Below are 9,212 nucleotides of genomic sequence, written 5' to 3'. Positions count from 1 at the left end.
ATACATTCCTTTTTTACAATCTCATAATTTTTTTCCATTAATGTAACAACCTCTTATGCTGACTAGTCCTCTTTATAGGTTTCTAGGTTCATAGGTATTCCTATCCTTCCTTATAGGTTTCTAGGTTCATAGGTATATACTAGGCTGATGATCATCAGGGCCTTTATAAGCCTAGCCATGCAACAAACTCAGCTGTATCCCTATATCATGGCTATTTACTAGGAGGGGGTATATTAGTTAGGAAATTTCTAGTGGTTATTTGGGGAGGGGTATTTTACTTTGGACATTACTATCTGCTCTGCCTATCAGAGGCATGGGGGCAGGAACTAGGATGAATTTTCAGTTTTCCATCCATTGGTCAAGGTTACACTTAAATAGGGTTAGGTATGGATTGTTCTAGAGCACGGGGATCTACTGAGACACGTCTGTCTAGCCAACTTGTCTTATTTATGTCACAAGCAAAATTTAAATGCATAGATCTAGTGGATCTGATGCTGTTTATTTTGCAGATGTGCAAAAGGTCCTTCAGAGGTGGATCCAAGGATGCCTTCTATGCCAAGTGTAGATCACCTCTCAATAACCTGAAGGAGACCGAGCATAGAGATACGGCTTTATGGTAATCCATATAGGACGATGTGTTTATACCCTGGATTCTCCTGGTAAAGAACCTTTGTGGGCATTCCAGCTGTTGCATATGCCTGGTCAAGTACATGCCAAAGGAGGCGTTATACTCAACAATGGGTATAATTAGGGCCAAATAAAGTGACACTATGACTTCCTTGGACCTAGATGCCATGCCCTTACTTATAAGCTGGATGACATAGAATGATTTTCTTGTTACCTTGGCAACATGTTGTCAAAATTCAAATTACTGTCTACATATGTTCTCAGATTCCTGATTACCTTGACAACTCTTAGGGGTGTCTTATCCATGTAGTAATTAGCCTTGCATATATTAAGAGGTAGGGCAAATTGTGGTGCAAGAAAGAAAAAACTCTAGGAACTGGCTCATACGAATAATATCTCACCTTATCCAAAAAAGTAGATGAATGTTCTGATAAGTTAAATTACTAGTACACAATTAAAAGAATTAAAAGAGGCAAAATATTAATTTAAAGATGTGGCCAAATACTAACACTTCAGTGAGAGTTGTTGTCAATATTGCAGCAGTAAATGATATGAGAAAGACAGCAATGTGAGGACTGAGAACAAAGACCAGGCAAATGCTTGCACAGTGTAATTTGTGCTGTATCTATTAGGTATGGTTATAATAACGAAGAGAGGCAATGACTAACTTTCAATTAATCCTGCATAATCTGTGCTAGAAGATGACCCTTCTCCAAGTGTATTTACTAGACTTTGCATGCTTATTAAACATGACTTACACTAATTAACAAGGGTGCACATAAAATAATAAAAAGACATTTCCTCTATCATTTTCATGAAGTACACATTTCACTCCATTTCATAAATTGCTCAAATCCTGCCTTCCCTTAAATTTCAGTCCTCCTTCTGAACATTGTTCTGTATATATTGTCCCCACAAATTCCAGTTATTTCTATGTAATTTGATCACTCCATTTTCTAAGGAACTCGCCATCAGTTATTTTAATTCCTTAAAAATATTCAGTTTTGACAGAATCATAAACATGAGCTGCTTTGGGGTAGAGATGTATTCAAAAGACTCTCTCAGGCACTGGCAATACTACAGTCAAGACTGTGGTTTCCCCAGAGTAAGGATCTAATACTGCACACTTGGTTGGGTTGACCCCTGTGATTTCCCCAAATGTGAGAAACTTAACTGCACAGTTTTTGATAGCATGATGTCTGAAAAACATTATAAGCACCGGCACTACTGCATATTAGTCATATGGGGAAAAACGTCTAAAAACTAATATGGGAGGTGTTTACTTTGAACTTAGTAAAGGTGCAGAAATGAAATTTTGTCTCCAGACACTTTTTAATGCACTAAAGCTAGCAGGCATAGAGAAGAAAGCTGCATGGGCATAGTTTATCTATAATGGCCACTAGGTGGCACCATTAAGACAAATCTGTTAAAGTGTTAAACATTTAAGCTCCCCTTATAAACAAATTCACACTTAGACTGCCATAGAAACATCACAGATATGATGAAGAGCCATAATGATAATATCTTGCATGACAATGCTGATTCATGAAAAAGTTAGTATCTTTGTTCCAAGAATATTACATATAAATAAAATCCTAACACATCGCCAGTGGGACACATGGAAAGTAGTAGAATATCTCAGGATTAGGACGGAACAGGAATCAAAGTGAATGAATTTATTACGTGCAGTTAAGAAACAAGTGAGATTAACACAACTGGTGAATATAGTATGGCTTTAAAATAATACAAAGTTAACACAATTTGCACAATCCAGTAATATCTGACTAACAGGACAGCATTACTTATTTCTTATAGTTGAGGGAGTTGTCTTAAGAATGTAAAATTCTATGTTTTCTACAATATTACATGCAAACAATTACTTCTTTTAGATTACACTACAACAACCTATCATACTTGGATCAGACCCAGCAACAGACCCACATACCTTGAGGTAACGATCTTAACCACAAAGGCTCCTAAATTTAACCTTAAAAATAAGTGCCTTCAGCAGCCTCACAAAACACACAACACAGGCAGCACCCACCATGAAATACATATCAGAGTCATAGTATTGCAATTAAAAAGTCCAGAAGACAAATCACCCACAATCTGACATCCTAGTTATAGCTGACTAAGTTGTAAGAGACACTGATAAACCACTCGCCAGTTTACACAGGAGAAAGACAGTCAGTTGCCTATTAGGTGCCAGAATTCGCCTCATCATGCAGGCATTCAAGTCCTTACACCAAAAGTACATGTATGATGAAGTCATAGTACACATGGGTGTAAATGATATGAGATGTACTTCTTTCACAATATGAAGAGAGAAATGATGGAGCCCTTGGAATATGTACTAGAGGCAAGTATGAACCTAGCCTTGAGTAGCATTTTACCTTAACCAAGAATAGTGCCACAGTATGAGCAAAACCTTATTGATTTCCACAATTTGTTTAGCTTCTGGTGGCATTCAAAGGGGTGCAATATAGTTAAGCCTGATAGGAGATGCTAGACAGCCCTATCTCCCCAAAGTGTTATATACTGGCTAAAGCTTTTTCACCCTCATAATGCCTTTTTAGGCAATGTGAATCCTTGAAAGATTCCAACATAACAAAAAACATAAAACAAAATCCAGATAATATAAAGGTATTGCTGTTGAATGCTAGAAGACTTAACAAAAAACTCCTTTCCCTACAAGCACTCCTTATCCTGGAAAACATCAATATAAAGATCTAGTTCAGTCATTAAAACCATCTGATCAGTGCAGTGTTTCAATGGCTACCACACACTGAGGCCCACCAGACAATATAAAGGCAGTAAAAGTGGTGGTGTCTCCATGTTTGTACAAAACACTTCACACCTAGACTCATTAGACTAGAAAATTATCTGAAACTCCTCTACAGCCACCTTACTATCAACAAGACCACTTGTCACATCATGGGTAACAACAGGACACTCTCTATGTTGCCTCAGCATATAATTCCTACATAACTAGCATAGAATCCCTATGCATTGGGCCAGACATCATTCTCAGGGATTTCAGCTACACTTCTTGTAACTGGAAGATGTATACACCATTGGACATGTATGCCCAGAGATTTCTGGACTTCATTAATATGAACACTCTGGACCAGTTAGTCTGCACCCCAATCAGGAAGATAAAATCCTGGGCTTGGTCCTCACCAATAAGGGACAGCTCTTCTTCTTACTAATTGCTGCTCCCTCCTTGTTCAACTCAGTCTACAAACCAATCACATTCACCTTAAGACAGAAGCCAGAAAGATTCTCCAGTACCTTGGTATTCAGAAATAATGTTACGGATACTTTATTGAAACTGAGTGATGATCCAGCTAAAAACATCTCCATCCAACTCGACAATACCACTGCTTATGAGGAATCCTTTCCTTCCAGTCTATGCATGTGCAAATAGTTTCATAGATGCATCTGACACCCTCAAAAAATTAATAAAATATTAAATTCAAAAATAAACCCCTATGGTTTGAACCTGAATACAAACAGGCTTTGCAGTAAAAGAAAACAGCTCATTGCACATGAAAATAAATGTAGCTCTCAAGATGCAAAGAAATAAGGTCTTACTAAACTTAACACAGAACTCCAGACCCTGGTCAAATCAACTAAGCCAGATATGAAGAAAAAATTGCCACCCAGGCAAATAACAACAATAAAGCCTTCTTTAACAATGTTAGAAATGTTACAAACAATGCCCAACACTATGCAGAGATAATGGTACATTGTGGCACATAGTCAGACCTAGAGGACATAGCCAATCTACTATCAGTAATAATTAGCTCAAATTTTGCTCCACCCCACATTCCCAAATCTCATACCTGCATGCACATCCCCTTAAAATCTCCCATGATCACGTCTGCAAGGCACTACAGAAGGCCAAGAGCACTGCTTCTATGTGGACAGATAACATATCAGGCTGTTTACTGGCTAGCCTGAAACAGGACTTGTCAGAATATGCACATAAGTTATTCATTGTGAGCATCCAAACAGGCTTTGTGCCAGCTAAATGGAGGACAGCAACTTTCATCCCCATACAAAAAGGGGGGTGGCAACTGACCCAGGAAATTATAGCCCATAAGTCTGACCAGCTTCATCTGTAACACTATGGAAAGGATCATCATGGAATTAATAAACTAGGGCATAGGTAACCTACAAATTCTCAACAAAAGCCATTACAGATTTGTTAAGGGCAGATCCTGCCTACTTAAACTGGTGGACTTCTTCAAGCAGGTTACAGAAGCAATGGATGAGGGCAAATCGGCATGCACTGAAAATCTAGATCTCACGAAGGTCTGCAATACAATCCCACTCTCAGATATTGTAGATAAACAAAACAAGCAAAATGTTAATCCTTATGTAACTCATTAGATAGCAAATTGTCTCACAAATTCAACCTAGAAAATTATGGTGGGTGGCTCTACCTCCTCCAAATGACCTGTCATTGGCTGTGTACCCCATGGTTCAGTCATTGGGCTACTCTTTGGCATTTACTTCTTAGAGATAAAAGCTACTGTTAATGGTTTAATGCTGACCAAGTTTGTTGATAACTGTAAACTTGTTACCATCATAAACTTTCCAGAGGACACCAGGATCCTCCAAGAAAGTGTTTCACATACCAATAGCTAGTATCAAAACCATGGAATAAAGCTGAATTCCAAGAAATGTATACTACTCTCCTTTGGCAAGCAATAACTTCCTTATAACTATCACATTGACAACCTCTCCCATTTATTTGCTTATCAGTACTGCATTGTTTTTGTATTATTCGTGTAACAGTTCTGCACTAGTTTACTGCACTGTTTTTATTTATTTGTTTGAATTATTTACTTTTCTGTCTCCATTTATATAATTGCTGATATGTGGTTGAATTTTTGTATAGTTTGTGGCTTTTGCTGTTGCCTGCCCCTACTGGGAGTTTGTAGTGTACTCAGTCTGGAGAGGTAAAACTGGTTAAACAGCTTCTGTGTTATCTCTTTGTTTCAGGGTGTGACTTTGGAAGGGTCTTTTATCAGCAGGTATAAAAATATTACATTTGAGTTGAATCCCTGCTTATTTTGCTGAGCTCCATTTGTGCCTGGTGGAGAGTATTTCTTAAACAATCTGAACTACAGAGCTACATAAGTATATTTTCACACTTTATCTAATTGTTCAGTGTTTCTTATCAGCACTGCACTGGTTGTATTTATTTGCTTATCAGTACTACATTGTTTTGTTTTATTTATTTGTGTAACAGTTCTGCACTAGTTTACTGCACTGTTTTTATTTATTTGTCTGACTGAATTATATACTTTTCTGTGCCTCCATTTATATAATTGCTAATCTGTTGAAGTTTTGTATAGTTTGTGGCTTTTGCTGTTGCCCACACTTACTGTAAATTTGATAAGGGACGTTCCTCCCAGTCCCATCTCAGCTCACTCTACCTAATACAGAGATTATTTGGGAAGGTCAAATCCCTTAGTTCCTTAACCTTGAATTTTCTTCTCTTCCTCCTCTCTCCCTTTCCACTTTACTAACAAAAGCAAACAATAAAAAAAAAAACAAACAAAAAAAAAAACACTTTATTCAGCTTTTTTACTGAATTTCTGTTTCCTCCTCCTGCTCCATTACTTCATCTTGCTTTTTGTGCTACTTGCTGCAGCTTATTCTCTAAAGTGTTCAATTGCATCTTTTCTGTTGCATTTGTCACTGCTTGTTTATAGCCTGTTTAAATTGTAAGTGTTATTCTAAGCTTCTTAGTTTTGGTTTAAGCACTCTGGCTTTAGGCTAACCCCATTGCTCTCCCTGGCCGTCTCTCTCAGATTCTGATAAAAATGGCTGGACAATTTCCTATAGTTTCTCCTGCCAGTCTGGTTCATATGGGCATCTGAAGACAGTGTAGCAACTGCCTTATGTACACAGGCAACCACCTACAACTACCACTTAGGAACACAATTTGGGAGAGATGCAATTACATTAGGAACCTAGAGTCCAAGCTCTCTGCCTCACAAGCCAGTATATCTGGTACTGCGAAGGTTGTCAGCACAATCACTACACCTCAAACACCACCCACAACTACACAACACACACCCACATATGTGGAGGTCCTCAACAAAAACATACTCAAACAATGGAGACCTCAGAGGCAAAAACCTCTGAGGCAAAAACACGTGATCTCCACAGCCTTCCACACTACATACCATGCATAGTTCACACACCTGTGTTTCACAACCACTAAGGCCTAACCATAAACCCAACATATTAGTCATAGGTGACTCCATTGTGAGACACACAGATGTGCCTCTCACCAGGCTGGATAAGGAGAAAGTCACAATTAGTTCTCTGTCGGGGCTAGCATCCTCCATAACACACATGCACATAAGTCTCTCAACAACTGGTACTGTTATGACTCTGTCATAGTCCATGTTGGTGTGAATGACTTGGGATGTACCTCCCTGGACTGTATGAACAGAGACATGATTGAACTCTGAATATGTGTCCCAGGCAGGTATGTCCCTAGCCTTAAGCAGCATTCTACCATCATCCAGAATGATGCCTGAATACAAACAGAAAATGATTGACTTTAACAATTGGCTTAGTTTCTGGTGTCATTCCAGGGGTATCCAGTACCTGACAGCCTGTGAAGATATGATCGACAGACCACGATGCTTTGCAAGAGATGTCCTGCATCTGTCTCACCTGGGCTTCAGGATTCTGGCAAAGGGTCTTGCCTCCCCTATAGTGCCTTTTTTAGGAAAAGTGATGAGGTTAAGACTACCAACATAAAAATTTCAACAAAACACAAATTAAAGGTCATGCTGCTAAACGCTAGGAGTCTAAACATGAAACTGCACTCATTGCAAGCATTCCTAACCCTGGAAAATGCTGACATCTGTGCAGTCACAGAAACATGGTTCAAAGCTGTGGAGAGCACCCCAGCCTTACCTGGTTACTCATCCTATCATACATTAAGACCCCAAACTGTAGGTAGTAAAGCCAAAGGAGGTGAAGTTTCACTATATATTAAAGACATGCACACCTCCAGGGTGGTCATACAGTATGATGCACAGGAGACTCTCTAGATGCAGTTAACTATTGACAAGACCCCCAAAAAATCATATCTAGCTACCGGCCCCCAAATCTGACCCAAAATGCCCAAATGGCCTATCTAGACCTCTTCGAATCTATCAAGATTTAACCCTTTACCCTGATCCTGGGCGACTTTAACTACCCAAACATAGACTGGAAGAACTACTCTTGCCAGAACACAAATGCCCAGAGATTCCTCGATTTTGTCAATGCAAATGCTTTGGAATAGCTAGTTGATACCCCCACAAGAGGTGATAATATCTTGGACTTGGTATTAACCAGCATGAGGAACCACTGCAGCATCCCTGCAGTATCATCCTCCCTTGTAAGATCTGACCATAAAGTGGTCACCTTCAAAGTCACCATCTCCCCCAACCCCCCCTCTAGCTAGGGTCAATGAAAAAAACTTCTCCAAAGCTGAGTACAGCCTCCTGAGGGATGGTATAAACAGTTTCACAGCCCCCTCCCCCTCTCTAAGAACTGGCACCAGTATCCAAAACTATACCAAATTACTATATGAACATCTATATAGATGCATGGAATCAGGAATACCTGACAGGACTGAATCATCCTCCGCAAGGAAGAGTAAACCTGTCTGGTGGACATCTGCAATAAATAAACTCTATAACAAAAGAAAAAAAATGCTGTCCAGGACCAAGAAGAAGTGGGTGCCTAATTGGAAGAAATCTCTCCTTAGCCTAAACAAGCAAATAAGAGCACTAGTGAAATCCTCCAAAGCAAACTTTGAGTCCAAATCGGACACATCTACTAAAGACCATCATAAGGCCTTCTTTACATATGTCCATAATCTCAAAGGTAGCACCGGGATCTATTCAGAACTGGTGGTCAAGGACACCACATATACAAATGCCGTAGATATAGCAAACTTGCTGCCTGATATATTCAGCAAAAAATTCACCCCTCTGTCCCCCATCAGTAAATCAGGACATTCCCAGTACCTGCCCCCTTCCCCTTATATCTATGGATCAGGTCATCACTGCTCTCTCAAAGGCAAACAATACAGCCTCCATGGGATCTGATAACATCCCAGGCTGCATCCTACATGAACTCAGGCAGGAACTTGCAGTACCATTAGGCACCCTATTAAACCAAAGCCTGAGTACTGGCTATGTCCCAGCTGAGTGGAGGACAGCTACTGTCATCCCTTTACACAAAGGTGGAGTGTCCACCAATCTGGGAAATTATAGAACCATCAGCCAAACTAGCCTGATCTGCAAGGCCATGGAATGGATTATCATGGACCTCATTAACAAGGACATTGGCAACCTCCAAACACATGATCCCACATAGTTTGGTTTCATCAATGGGAGGTCAGGTCTGTTAAATTTGATCAACTTTTTTAGACAGTCACCAAAGCCATGGATGTGGGGAAGACGGTGCACACCACATAACTTGACCTGCCCAAAGCCTTCTACACTATTTCCCACTCGGGCATAATAGATAAACTCTCTCAACTAGGCGTCAATCTGTAT

At 39.6% G+C, this 9,212-nt stretch overlaps 1 non-coding gene across 1 annotated transcript; it reads left to right on the top strand.

The window, feature by feature from the left end:
* The first annotated feature begins 1,680 nt into the window (after positions 1 to 1,680).
* LOC122797427 lies at positions 1,681 to 1,841 on the top strand. The gene has a single exon (XR_006364136.1). It is a non-coding gene; the product is annotated as a U1 spliceosomal RNA (small nuclear RNA).
* Positions 1,842 to 9,212: the final 7,371 nt, after the last annotated feature.

This window comes from Protopterus annectens, chromosome 3.part0 (assembly GCF_019279795.1).
Source record: "Protopterus annectens isolate FY-2018-M chromosome 3.part0, PAN1.0, whole genome shotgun sequence".
Lineage (NCBI taxonomy): Eukaryota > Metazoa > Chordata > Ceratodontiformes > Protopteridae > Protopterus > Protopterus annectens.
This window is presented reverse-complemented; position numbering and strand designations above follow the sequence as displayed.